Here is a 13,763-nt window from a genome sequence, read left to right as displayed (position 1 = left end):
AAGAGTTCAATCCCCAGCATAACAAATACCTGCCCATAAAGAGAACTTCTAAGACTTTCTGGAAAATATAATTGCTCTTTTAGGTGCCTTTGTAGAGCAAATACTCATCAGATGGTACAGACAAATGCCAACAGAAAGAGAACTGCAGTCAAAACATGTTGTGTGAGTGCACACACATTGCACTGCACATGTATGAGTGCACCTATAGAACATTTACTGCACTCTGGGAATGGAATTGCAAATGTTTAGGCGCTGTGAAAGAGGGAAATGCAGCACTGACCCAGCTTCTACCAGAGATATCCCGGAGCAATGGGAGCGTGCTGCTGGCTTCCACTGAGCTGGGATCCAGTCCTCAGAGGGAAAAGGTGAAAAAGGCTCTGCAGGACTCTGGGAGCAGGTCCTGCATCCAGGACTCTGAGAGTACATCCTGCATCCAGGACTCTGAGAGCAGGTCCTGTATCCAGGACTTTGAGAGCATGTCTTGTATTCAGGACTTTGAGAGCAGGTCCTTCATGCAGAAATTTGAGAGCATGTCCTGCACCCAAAACTTTGAGAGCATGTCCTGCATTCAGGACTCTGAGAGAATGTCCTGTATTCAGAACTTTGAGAGCAGGTCCTGCATCCAGAACTTTGAGAGCTTGTCCTGCATGCAGAACTTTGAGAACATGTCCTGCACCCAAAACTTTGAGAGCACGTCCTGCATCCAAGGCTCTGAGAGCATGTCCTGCATCCAGGACTTTGAGAGCATGTCCTGTATTCAGGACTTTGAGAGCATGTCCTGTATTCAGGACTTTGAGAGCATGTCCTGCATCCAGGACTTTGAGAGCATGTCCTGTATTCAGGACTTTGAGGGTATGTCCTATATTCATGACTTTGAGAGCAGGTCCTACATCCATGCACAATGGGAAAAGTGCAGATTGTATCCCACTACCCCAGTGCACTACAGGGCTGCAGGGACTGACAGTTTTCCTAAAGCAGAAGCCCACTTGCCTGTGTTATTGTAATGCACAGAAGTGATGCCTTGGCGCTGAAATCCCGAGAAGCAGTGGCACATTAACACCACGCTGCTGGAATACATCAGGGCAATTGTGCTCTCGTGCTGTGTTACTGACTGCAGGGCACCGCAGTAACAACACTCCAGTAACCCAGTCCCCCTGCTGAGGTGAAAGAAACGTCTTAATGGGAGACCCTGACATTTCTGCAGGCCCATCTACATTCCTGCAAATCAACACAGCGATTGCCCTCGCATGAGGTCACAGGGAGCCCTGTAAAAACATTCAATCACAAAAAAAGTCCAAACCCCAAGTCAAAACATAACTCACAGGAGTAGTGAAACCATACTGGGCTCCCAGCTAACTGCACTGACTGGGGAAACAATCGGGGTGGTGAAAGAAGGGCATTTCAGGGCTCTTCAAGAAAAGCTCTAACAGCCTTCTATATCATGAGTCAAAAACTCAAAAGCCTACAGTGGTCACAGAGCAATTCACTTGGAAGAATTCATGCAAAATGTCATTTGTTCTGGCTACTGGATCTGAAGCTACCAGGGCGTAGAACTGTTTATTCAGGTTTTAAAGCAACACTGATCCTCCAGCCAGGCCTGGGAACATTTCAGCAGACCCCGCAACAGAAAGAATTGCCTATACAAAAGAGCTGCACAAGATAAACTGAAATAGTTTTTAAAAAAGCATAAGCCTGTCATAGAGAGTCTCTTTCCAGTTCCAGTGACAGCCTGCTGTTCATATTGATTTTGGGTAAGTACAGCATCAGCTGGAGATTAAACCTTGCCCCACCATGGCTCTGACACTCTGAGTCCTTCTTTTGTCCCAGCCAAAGCTCAGTCAGTGTGAGGGGGCTACAATGGAAAGTTTGTGCAAAGTGAACCAGAACATGACTACACAGCAGTCACCGTGTAGAAACCAAACTGAGAGCTAAACACACAAAGGCCTTGTCCCCTTCCAAAGCTGGGACAGTGGGGATCAACACGTACTCACCAGTCCAGCTGGAGCTCACATTCAAACAGCCCCTGAAAGCACCAGAGAAGATCTTCTGTGATCTGGCCTTAAAAGCACAAAAGCATTTCCATGGGCAAGGTCCTGCTTTCCTCTGTAACAGAAGAAATTTTATTCAGAACTTCCCTTGGAGGTTTCGGGTTCATTTTGATTTTAAATTCCTTTCATCCTGAAATCTTGGGGCTTGATTCTTACATCTTGAGAAGTCCTTCATGTCTGTGCAGAGTGGAAGTAAGAAGCTTCCTACTGAGAGTGCCAGGCAATCCCCACTCACCTTTCCATGGGCACAGCGTGCACATCCCAGTGCCTGCCTGCTCCTGCCCAGTGTCCCAGGGCAGATCCACCTCCAGCAGCAATGCAGCCACCACGGGGACACAGGTGGCCAGTGTGCTGGCACCTGTCAGAGGGGATGTGTCCCCTTGCAGACAGGTAGGACAGAGCACACAGAATGTTCATTTCTTGCCCATTAAGGGCCACCAGTGTTCATCTGTAGAATGAAGCAGCATGATTCAGGCTAAGTTTCACAAGCCAGTGACAAACACTGACAGTGGAACCTCTGTCTTCTACATCCCAGAGACCAAGCTCTTGCTGCTCATTAATATTTTACATCATTTTTATTCATTAGTATTTTTGTTGAGGTGCTCTGCCAGAGGTAGGCATCCACTTCTTGCAAACTCAAGGCAATCTCTTTCAAGCAAACCTGTGATGCTCGCAACAATCTTTGTGTGTTTAACTGGGATTTCATGCAAAATTTGGGATTTCACCAAAAAGCTGCAGACTATTTACAATGTTTGTTGTTTATTTGGTTTGCTGATGGTGGTTTTGGTGAAAAAAAATTGAGTGAAACCTGATAAATCAAAACAATCCTGGTTCTGAAAGAAGACTGGATGTTTTCAGATTTTCAAACTAAATCAGAAAGAGACCAAATTTTGTGTCAAAACATGTAAAAATATGACTGTTCAGATTTAAATGTCAAAAATAAATATTGTGTCAGTTTGTGAAGAACTGAGCACAAAGCAGCAGCAAAATGTGAAAGTCTTATCATGAAATACATAAATATTCCTTCTTACCCAGCTACACAGATGCTACTGCACAGCAACAGATCCCATGAATGTGCATGGGAGAATGCCATCAGCAGGAGGCTTGATCTTTAAATATTAGAAATACCTAAAATGCCAGAGTGAAAGCATAAAGGGCAAAGAGATTTAGTAAATCATGCTGATTCCAGTTCTGCCTGAAAAGGTTTTAACATCACCTGCAAAGTATCCAGAGGAGTAATTATTTTTTTTTTAAGTGAACAAACAAAACTTTGAGCAGCCCATTGCTGTTTGTTTCTGTTGGGTGCTGGTTTGTGCTGCGATTCCCATCCCGTGCCCAGCACACAGCAATGAGGTTAAATTGGTTTGGATGATATCAGCTATATGTAATTAAACCAGCAGCCCGTGGCTGGGCCTTTCTGTGCCCATGTTAGGTGTTAAATTAAGGTCTGATTAAGAGTGTGCTGCTGCAGTGAAGGTCAAGGACTAAAGATCACAAGCTTTGTTTCATCTAATAACAATAAAGACTGTCTGGCTGCCAAATACCACAACAGCCCTTGTTCTGCTATCAGACTGCTGTCCAGCTAGAGGGATCTGATTTCACTGGTATCCCTTTTTAAACCCCACTTCTAAGAGGGTTTGTAGCTATTTCATCTGTATTAAGCAGCACTGTGTTACCCGAGGCTATACAGTGCATTCTATATGATCAAAGCAGAAATGCAGCGGCTTCTGACGAAGAGTTATCGTGGCTGAGGGGAACAAAATATCAAGGAAGGAGAAAAAAAGATACAGAACTACAAAATACCAGGTCATGCCACCAAAGTAAACACCCACAGGTAAGTTCAGAGCAGGAGACCACACAATGGTGGGAACTGTGCACGTGTGTTTGCTTGGAACAAATCACAGGCTTGTCCCACCAGCAGCCAGCAGGAGAGATGTGTCAGACAGGACAGACGGGAGATAAAAGCAGAGTGGTGAAGAGAAAAGCCAGCAACTTATTTGTAGGATAAAGACAGGAATCGGTGCAGAAGGGCTTCTCCCTGCACAAGTGTTTTCCACAAAGACAGGTCAGGAGGCATTAGCAGAGCAGTTATCTGTTAGGAAAGAACAAAATTCCTAACAGCCCAACAAAGTCTGCTCCCAGAAGATGCCCATATCCTTCTGCAGTGAGTACAGGGTGCTGGGATTTGTTAGTTTCCTGAAAAGGAGGGTGGAGCAGAGTAAGAAACCATATGGCCCCAAAATAATCTCTCACAGACACATCCTATTCCATACTTGGGGTCCAATTTCAGAGCAGATACTGATTCATTTTTCAAGAGTCATCTGAAGTGTCTTTCATGTGCTCCTAGTACTTCATAGACTATTAATAGAGCAGTGTCATACCTGGAAGGACAATTTTGCTGCTCTGCGAGGCTGCACACAGAAAACTCCTCACAGGGACACACAAACACACTAAAGCCAGAGTTTGGTCAGTTCTTTGCGAATTGCTTGATATGTGTGATCAAAAACATTCCTTGAGGAGTCTTGGTGCTTTGCATTTCAGGGTTGGAGTTTGTTTCCTGACAAGCTCTGAGAGAACACCTAAATATTCAATCAATGATCCAGCTCAGCATGGATCAGCTTCCAACTCCTTGCTGTTGCTGCTGAGCTACAGATCCTGCAGAGCAGACTTTGCTTTGGGAGCTCCCAGGCTTCCTGGAATCTGGGTTGCATCAGAAGTACAGTGAACACCACAAAACAGCCAGGTGTGAAAAAATGACTTCTCCAGAACAAAAGAAATATGTTCACCACCACGAGCCAATGCCTGAACTGGAAAGCAGCACTTTACTGAATTAGGAAATTCCTGTACACCTCATTTCTCACCTATTTGTGAAAATACAATGAATCGTGTGCTAGTCCCACTTGAGTCCAATTTTCTAATGATAACAAGAAACTTTTTCTGTCACCACTTAAATTTGAGAACACCAAACCTAAAAATATTCCAGTCAAAGGTTTGGTTCACCTCCTGATCATTCTTTCTCCTGAATTTTGAAAGCCAAGATTGTATGCTGAGAACCACAGTTTTATTGCCATGTTAGAGATGGTGGTGAAAACTTCTAAACACAAAGGTTTAACACTGAGGATATATATCCATTTCATCTGGGTGACAGAGCTGAGAAGTCCTGATTAGCTGCTGCAAGTCAAAGGAAGCTGCTTTTGGAAGTGACCATTCATTTTAACAATCAAACCACTGCTGCTAAGGTACATTTCAGAGATTTAAATTGAAGCACTTCAGCCTGGATCCAAATTACATCAAAGTTCAGTCCAGTTAGCACGTCAGAGCTCAGCCCCTTGCTGGAGCAGCATGGCAGCATCATGTCCTTACACCTGGGACTCCCCAGGGTGAGTTCAGGGACTCTGTCAGCAGCAAGTGGCCCAGGGATGGCTCTCACCACCAACAGGGAGTGAATCAGGATCCTGCTCCTGCCTCTGGGGCTGTTGAGAGATGGATTGCTTTTGAAAACTTTCCAGTCTTGTCCTGGGGAGCTGCATGACGTGATCTCAGTATCTGCACCAGTCCCTGAGCTGCACTTGAGCTCCTCTAAGAGGGATTGTTGTACATATTATGGTAATGTCATTTATTTGTTTTACACAACTGGAAAATTTAAGGGCAACCACTTCACTTCTGTGCTGTGTAGATTAGAGTGTTCACAGTAACACCTGCTTACTGAACAGACAGCAAAAAAAGCCCTTATATTCCTTCTTTATTGCAATTTATTATTGTAGCTTGAATGGTTCCTAGTGACTTCCTAAGATTAATGTTAATATTCTAATCGGAGTCTCCCCTCTGGAGTTTTATTGTGGATTTTGAACATTCATTTCATTTAACATACACATGGGACCAAGTCTGGTGGTTCCAAAAATATTTGTAGTTGGAAATCACAGTGATTTTGTGTTAGGCTTGGTGCCAAAGAAATCACAAATCAGAAGTCTGTTATAGAGTAGTTCTAATTTCTTGGCATCAAAATTCCTCTTTATGTATGTGCATAGTGTGATGTTTTCCTGGGCTGTAGGGCACTAACCATTAACTGAGAAATGTACTGCTTATCTATTTTTCAGGGTTTCTGGTGGAACTAGAGAGCTTGTCTAGCCAGCTGGGGATTCACAGGGATTTTATGGACTTCCTGTGTGAGCTGGAGCCTGCCTGTTGGATATGCATCACTCTCTATCACAGCTGGTGTTTTCAACCAAAAGTGTGGAGTAGAAATTTCATCCCTGATTTTTTTTGGCTGGATTGATTGTTTAGTCTAGGAACTCTCAAGGAGACTTTCTAGGTGCTGGAATTCCTCTTATTCTTCAGTCAGCAGTTGATGCTGTGTGGTGAACATCAGAATCTAGATTCACATCTTAGTGAGCAAAGATTTATGTTCCTCCTAACGCTCCCTGACGTTAATGAGTATTACAGACATGCATCCCCATGGATTAAGCTGAGAACATACCCCAGAGTGTGTGTGGAGTTTGTCATTAGGCTATCAGACTATTAAAACCAACAGAGAAATTCCAAGGGTAAGAAAGCAATTGGATCCCTTCCCTCCTCTCTGCTGGAGCACATTTGAGAGATACACTTTAAATCTTCTCGTATTTCCAGCCCTCTCACAAGTCCTGCACTCATTTTTGGTTGTTAATGACTTCAAAGAAGAATTGATTGCCACTTTTAAGGCACTTGTCATAACAACATTATGGGGAGTTTGTTGCTGGAAAGGAATATTTCTGTAGCATTACAGTGGTCTCTAATGAAGGAATTTCCTTGTGGCTGGGGGAGACAAGGGAGGATTTTTCCTCAGCTGGCTGTTTCAGGGATGGGATCAATACAATGGGATGATCTGTACACTCCTTAGCTGGGGAATGTGACTCCTTAAAGAAGGACTGTGGATCCTGGGATGTGCCCCCTGAGAACAGAGCAGCAGCCACCAAAGGGACCAAAGGCTCTGCTGCAGCACAGAGATCCATGTGCAGGTCCTTGCTCTCCCCTGCCCAGGGCTCCAGGTTTTAAAGATATTTTGGGTGCCACACAGCTAGCTCTATCACCTGGACAGCCTGGGAACAATTAAACTGCAACCCTGATAAACCAGACACAAAACATAGACTCAAGGATGTAAATTCAGTCTCCCACAAAGCCACGTGTAAAACTGACCTGTGGGAGTCAGTGCAGAATCACCACCTCCCTCAACCCCATGATCTACCTGCAACAAACAACTTTGGAGCCAGGATTCTTGGATTTTCTTCCCAATATCCCAACCATAGGGCAGACACAATTACTGTGTGTCTGGTTGACTGGAATTTTCTGGGCTGACTCTTGGCACACATGAGGTTTATTAGCCCTGTGTAATCCTGCCTATACCAGCGCACTGAAAGATGGAAATAAAAACTTCATGTTTTCCCTCAGAGCCACTTGAGACCTTTTGGAGAAAATTTTCATAGGAGAATTCTAATTTAGCTAATTTGAAAGCACTGGCTCCTGGATCAGTTGCTCCCCTGGAAACAAACCCATTGCTCCCTCAGTAAAAGGAATAAAACAATACTAACAGAGATTTCTAAAATACTTTGAGATCTGTGAATATAAAGGGCTGTCTGTAAAGTGTTTAGAAAACTTCAAAAAAAAAGGTGCTACATAAATGCATATTTATTGCAGTGCTGACATTCTTGTGGCAGCTCTGAATGCAGAATCAAAAGCAGAGGGGGCAGAATGTAAGTCGGAATAAGAAACTGTCAGCCTTTAGCCTCTATCTTAAACTACTTTGAAATGTTGCAGACATTCAGAGAATCTAGTTTGCCAATATTGTGTGTCCTACAGTAATTACACCAATCTGGAATATAAATTTTCCTTCCCCCTTCTGAGAGAAGGCAAAGCTCTTTGAGATACACACAAATGGGGCTCTAATCCCACAAACTTTAATGCCTGTACCTAATGTCAGGCAGCAGAGCTGTCCCACTGATTTCAGTGGCTGTGCTCAGATGCATGTGTGGAAACGTTTGTGTGATTAGAAGTTAATCATAATAAATGCCAGTTCATAAGAGATCCCTGTGTAAACAATCTATTTCTGCATGCAAGTGATGATTTTATTGCTGTTCTGTAATTCTGTGTAGAGGCTTTGTGAAGAAGTCTTATATTTTCTAAAGCACTAGAATATTTCTGATAGTGTTTTTCATTGCTAGCTCTTTGGGGGCTAATTAAGAGAAATATCTGTTAAATTTATTCATTGCTTGGTTCCTTGAAAGCAAGAGGCACCTGGCGTAAACATTAAAAAGAGAATCAGGCAGCAGCCAGACCTCATCATATATTAGATGCATTAGGACACTTTATTTATAAATATGAAATCGGTTTTAATGACTTCAAAAGGAGGAAATGCCAGGAAGAGCATAATACAAGCAAGCTTAGTAAAACTGTCATGAAGATGCCTAAACCCACAAAAAATCTAGAAACTGTACCTACTCCCCCTTCTCCTCTCAAATAGGAAGTGGCAATTCCAGCTGCAACTGGCAAAAATGCACATGAAGAGCTGCAGCACTAACCAGGAGAAGCAGCAGATGAGATGGAGCACCCAAGTGCCTGTCTGCAGGGGAAGTGCCATCAGTGGAGATCACAAATAGCTCATTTCCACTGGGCTGACTGATTCACTGAAACAAATCCTGAATTTTGACCCCTATGATTTAAAATCCTTAAGGATGTGAAATCCATCCTTCTGTTGGGACAATGTTACATTGAGCATATGCTTTACATTCATTTGACTTTAGTTTCAAACAGGCTGTTCAAACACTGTTTCATTCTGTTCCTATTACAGGCTTCAATAAATCAGTAATGAACAGTGACTCAATACCTTATAATCCAGCCTGCATTCAGCACTGTCCCACAGAAAGATGCAATAAATTAATGATCAATGGACTGTGCAAGTGAGGAATATCAGCAGAAAGTTCTCCTTCATGAAGAAAAAAATCTACTCTAAAGTCAGATTTCACCTTAGGACATGTTATTGCAACAACATGCTGATTTGAGAAAGATATTTCACAGGAGTAAATCTGATGTTAGTGAGATAATGACCAGTTTTAGTGGGAGGAACCACAGCATCTTTTCTCATTTAAAAGCTGAAGTTTTGACCCAGGTGTATTACATGGGAAAGTGTCCAAAGAGGTTGAAAGATTTATGTTACAGGACTCTCATCCATTGCTATTTGAGCACTTAGGAAAAGTGCTAAGCAAAAAAAAAAAAAAAAAGTTTGACCTAAAATGATGAAAGAGCAAACTGATTTTGATAAAACAAGAATGAGGATTTCATTCCAAGTTCACCTGCTGTGTGACAATCTAAGACAAGCCACAGATGGTATCAGGTCTCCAATGAGCCTGACTGCTCCTGCACCTCTTCTAAGTGACACTTGAAACAACTGGCCATGAACAGGAAGTGATTGCTTTAATCCTGGTTGGGATAAAAACCTTTCAGTAGTTGTTCTCTTCATTCCTCATAGTGCAGAACAGTTCCTAGGTAAGCAGTGTGAGGAAAGCAGGCAGAAGCATTTTTAGCATTTTTAGCACTGCACAGACTGATGCTGTGGGCAGGGAATGTGACTGCATGGCCAGAGTGGAGGAGAGAAATTAAGAATCTGTAGTCTAAGGATGTTTTCTGACCTACTGGAATCCCACAGGTGTGATCTTTTCAAAGAGTGATTTCCCAGTTTAAAGAAGCAGAGTTTTGCTGACTTCTTTAATCACACCAGAGGCGCCTTGTTTCTAGGGCAGGAACTTTCCTCATGCCCTTGCAAAGAAAACAAACAGACATTGGTTTTCCATCCTGTCCTGACCTTTGGAAATTGTCATCTCTGCCAGTTCTTCACTTTCTGGCCCTGGAGAGACCAGTTCAATCCTGAGTGAGGGAACTGAGCCACCTCCAGAATCACCATCACACCTCCTGCAGGTGTTTTCCTTGGCGGTCACTCCATCCAACAACTAACCAGTTTAACTTAGGAGATCCAAGCAGCAGCATTGTCCAGACCTCCAAAATCAAACATGAAACCCCAGAGAGCCTCAGAGGAGCAGGAGGAGCTGCAGCCAGAGACACCAGCCCAGCACAGAGCTGCTGCCACAGGACACCAGAGCAGGGTGTTGTGGCACCAATCCTCAGCCCAGGGGACTTCAGGAACTTGTCCAAGTGACTGCAGGGACAGGCCCTGGCTGGGTTCAGGATGAGAACAGGGCCAGACAAGGGGGAGCTGCAGAGATTGGGAGCTATAAAATGATTCATTCCTATGAGCCCTGTATGTGAGGCTTCTGCTCCCACCAAGCCAGGTGACGTTTAACCACAAAAATATTTAACGTGCTTTTTACAGGGGTGTGCATCACTGACTATGATAAAATCCAGGGGTGTGGGAGAGTCAGGATGCAGCTTTTTCAGTGCAACTCCACATGAAGGGGAAAAAAAAGGCAATAAAAAGGAAGTCTTGGCATAAGGAAAACATCCCAATGAAATCCTGTCTTTTAATCTTGGCCGCAATCTCTTCTCATCATCTTTCCTGCTTTTTAATGCTCTGCTGCACTTTTTATATTGTTCACTTTATCAACTTCACCTGTCTCAAAAGTCAATAAAAGCAGAGGCCACAGTTTTAAAATCCAGGCAAATGAACTGAGGCACAAAATTTCTCAACTTCTCCAGAGGTGCTGACTGCTCACAACTGTCAGGAACGGCAACACAACCTGTGGGTGATCAGTGCCTTTAAAAATCACTTAAGTGCTTGAAGAGGAACAAAACTGGAAAACACAGAGGATAATACTTTCAAAAGCTTCTGACTCAAGAGTCACTATTTTACTTTCAGAAGTGATTTAAGCACTTGGGAGTTCAAGAACTACTTAAAAATCAAGTGTATTCTGAAATGCATAATGCTTTCTGTGCATGGTGTACAGATAGCTCTTGGTGATGTATTTACCCAGAAGTTGTAGGCCTCTCTCAGAGAAGATTCAATATATAGAAATTCCAGTCCAGAATTGGCCACACTGTCACCTACAGGAGCTCCACCAATATTCTAGTGGCAAAGTAACTTTCCATGTAGGAAACCTCAGTAGGAGAATGACCTAAACAACATTGCACTGATTGCTGTTGAACAACCTGAGGAAAGACTCTCCTGCACTTTTCTAGTGCCTCTGGTAGAAAATGCTTTTTTCAGGCTTTCTCCTGTTACCCTTTTTTCCTGACATCTGTTCATTGCAGGCACACAGTTTGTGGGATTGGGAGTGGGGCTGTGCCTGACCTCATCCCCAGTGAGCTCCAAAGCAATGAGCCATGGAGTGCCCAGGTACTGCCCAACCACCAAAGGGAGCAGAGGGCACACAGGGGCATTGCATCAACGTGAGGAGATAAAGGGTTGGGCTGGAGAACAGCAAGGGCAGATGCTTGCAGCCTTTTGAGGTGGTGTGATATTACTCTGTCTGGGCAGATACTTGAATTCTTCTGGAATTGTGTGGTGTTACTCTGGGTGAATGCTTGAAGCCTTCTGGAATTGTGTGGTGGTGCTCTGTGTGTCGTGGCTGTCTCAGCTGTGACAGTTCATCACTGAGCCAGCAGTGAAATCAGTGTCCTACCATGATGTATGTGAGCTTCCAGAACTCTCTGAGCAGGAGGAAGGGTTTGCTGAGTGTACAGAGGCAGCAGAGGCAGTCATGGCATGGCTTAAGCCAGCTTGTTGATGGAGGAGGTTCACAGCTGTCATTAGTGAAATGGAGAAGAGGCTGCTGACACAAGCTCACAGCTACTGATCAGGAAGAAATCTCAGCACATGGCAGCATTTTGCTGCTGAGCTGTTGGCCTGAAATTCTGTTAATATTTGTCCAATGTGCTGATCTTTAACATTTAGACTGCTGCTGGTAGCAGGGATTCAAAGCAGCCCGAGGCCTTCACAAGGTGAGTGTGGCGTGTGGCCAGAGGCAGATTGCAGCTTGGCAAATCCTGCCAACAGCCCAGAGGCATCTGCAGCTGAAGGGGTCAGTCAGTTTGTACCTCCCTGGGCTGGGCTGCCTTTTCTTCAGCAGCTCCTGAAGGCAGTGGGGAGGCTGGGGTGCTGCAGCAGTGGTCTGCACTGATCCCACCAGGAATATGGGCAGTGTCTTAGGCAGACAGAACAGCTTGGTCTTGCCTCTGGAACAGAGGCTTCCAGGTCACTGTTTTCAAGTGTTCTGACACCACCATTGCTGCCCATCTCTGCAGGAGTTATCTGGAGCACACTGGGGTTAATATCTTTGAAGTATTCAGGTTTTGAGCCTTTTCTCCTTGGAAAGACACGTTTTTAATAGGAAGGCACATGCTATTTTCTCTTTCACTGTCTCTAAAGAGGAGGAAGTTTCTCTGTTACTGTTTTAGAATCTCTTTTCTCTGACTGAGTTCAAGCTCTTTCTTCAGAGCAGCACTTTCGTGTTTCTTCCTTAATTTAGACAAGGTTTAAATCACATATTTTGATGCATTCATTTTTCTTTGGTTTTCCTTTGCACAGAGAACCTGTTGGCTTTCTGTTCTTTAACACCATACATCACTCCTAATTCAACCCTAGCCAAAAAAGTTTTCTCTCAGTTTGCCTCCTGGCCTGATGGGCTGCTTAGATCTCTCTCACTGCAAGAAGCCTTCCCCTCTTCTGCTATTCATCACAGCAATTTCACATGCTCTCTTCAGCTGTTCTCTCCACGGGCTGGTGAAGCTGGTACGGTTATTATCCTCTTTATCCTGTACAAAGTTTAAAAAAAAAAGATTATTTATGAATAACACTGGGGACCACCCATACAGCAATAAAAATTGAGAAAAGACTGTTGTTTTCATGCTTTGGGCAGTTACACACATGCATAGCTTGGATCAGACAGTCCTTCCCATTTGACTTCTGTTCTCAGTAAATATTTGTAGCTTTGCTGATAAAGCAGTGCTGGATTTCTCAGCTGGGCTTCCATATGGACCATAAGCTGTGGCACTGGATTATAGAACCTCATTCAATAACAAGCCTTCTTGAATAGGCATTTGTTTCATTCTCTAATTTGGTCATGAAAAATCTGTTTAGGAATCAAATGGCAGAACAAAGTCTCCAAATACAGCTGCTTTGGCTGTGTTATTGATTTCTGTGAGGCCCATGGCAATGTAATTAGGGCTCCAAGGCATGAATTTTTTTTTTTTTTATTGTGACCTAAATGCAATAATTAATGTATAGGAAATGACAAAAATGTGGAAGACTTTTAATATATTATATGATTTCTATTTAATGCACCTTATTTTTGTTTCAGTCTGATTTCACTCATGAACAAAGCACATTTGTTGTTTGTGTCTGCCCTGGCTGTGCACAGAGAAGCTTCTGAGGATGGGCACTGCCTCTTGGGGGGCTGAGTGCTCTGAGCATGGCACAAGCTGCAATAACCTGAAGGAGGGAGCAGAGTGAGCACATGCCCAGGGCTGGGGATCTGGAGTACACAGAGAGAAGATGTATCCCAGGACAGCCCCTGTGCCTGGAGAAATCTTGTGACCAGCCACAGGACAGTTTTGATGAGGGATCTGAACATCTGATTTAGATCTCAGCACCCCTGGCTTGCCCCTGACCCAGCTTTCCAGTGGGACACCCAGGGAATTGTCACCCTGTGTCCCCTGGAAATGGCTTTCCATCCACCTGCTCACAACTCAGCCACAGGAGGGTTTCACTCTTGACTCAGGAGTCAAAGCTATTGG

At 43.9% G+C, this 13,763-nt stretch overlaps 1 protein-coding gene across 12 annotated transcripts in view; it reads right to left on the bottom strand.

Moving 5' to 3' along the window:
- The window catches only part of MYL10 (myosin light chain 10), a 92,247-nt gene that overhangs the window by 37,062 nt on the left and 41,422 nt on the right, over positions 1-13,763 (bottom strand). For 7 of the 12 annotated variants that reach the window (XM_064394632.1, XM_064394634.1, XM_064394633.1 and 4 more), the window contains 2 exons: positions 4,430-12,782; positions 1,992-2,103 (listed from right to left, as the gene is read on the bottom strand). The gene's annotated coding sequence lies outside the window, so the exon portion shown is untranslated. The remainder of the gene's footprint in view (positions 1-1,991; positions 2,104-4,429; positions 12,783-13,763) is intronic. The other 5 variants (XM_064394629.1, XM_064394627.1, XM_064394630.1 and 2 more) reach the window with 4 other exon arrangements.

This window comes from Passer domesticus, chromosome 19, assembly GCF_036417665.1.
Source record: "Passer domesticus isolate bPasDom1 chromosome 19, bPasDom1.hap1, whole genome shotgun sequence".
Classification (NCBI taxonomy): Eukaryota; Metazoa; Chordata; class Aves; order Passeriformes; family Passeridae; genus Passer; species Passer domesticus.
Note: the sequence above shows the minus strand (reverse complement) of the source record. Positions and strands in the feature narration are given on the sequence as shown.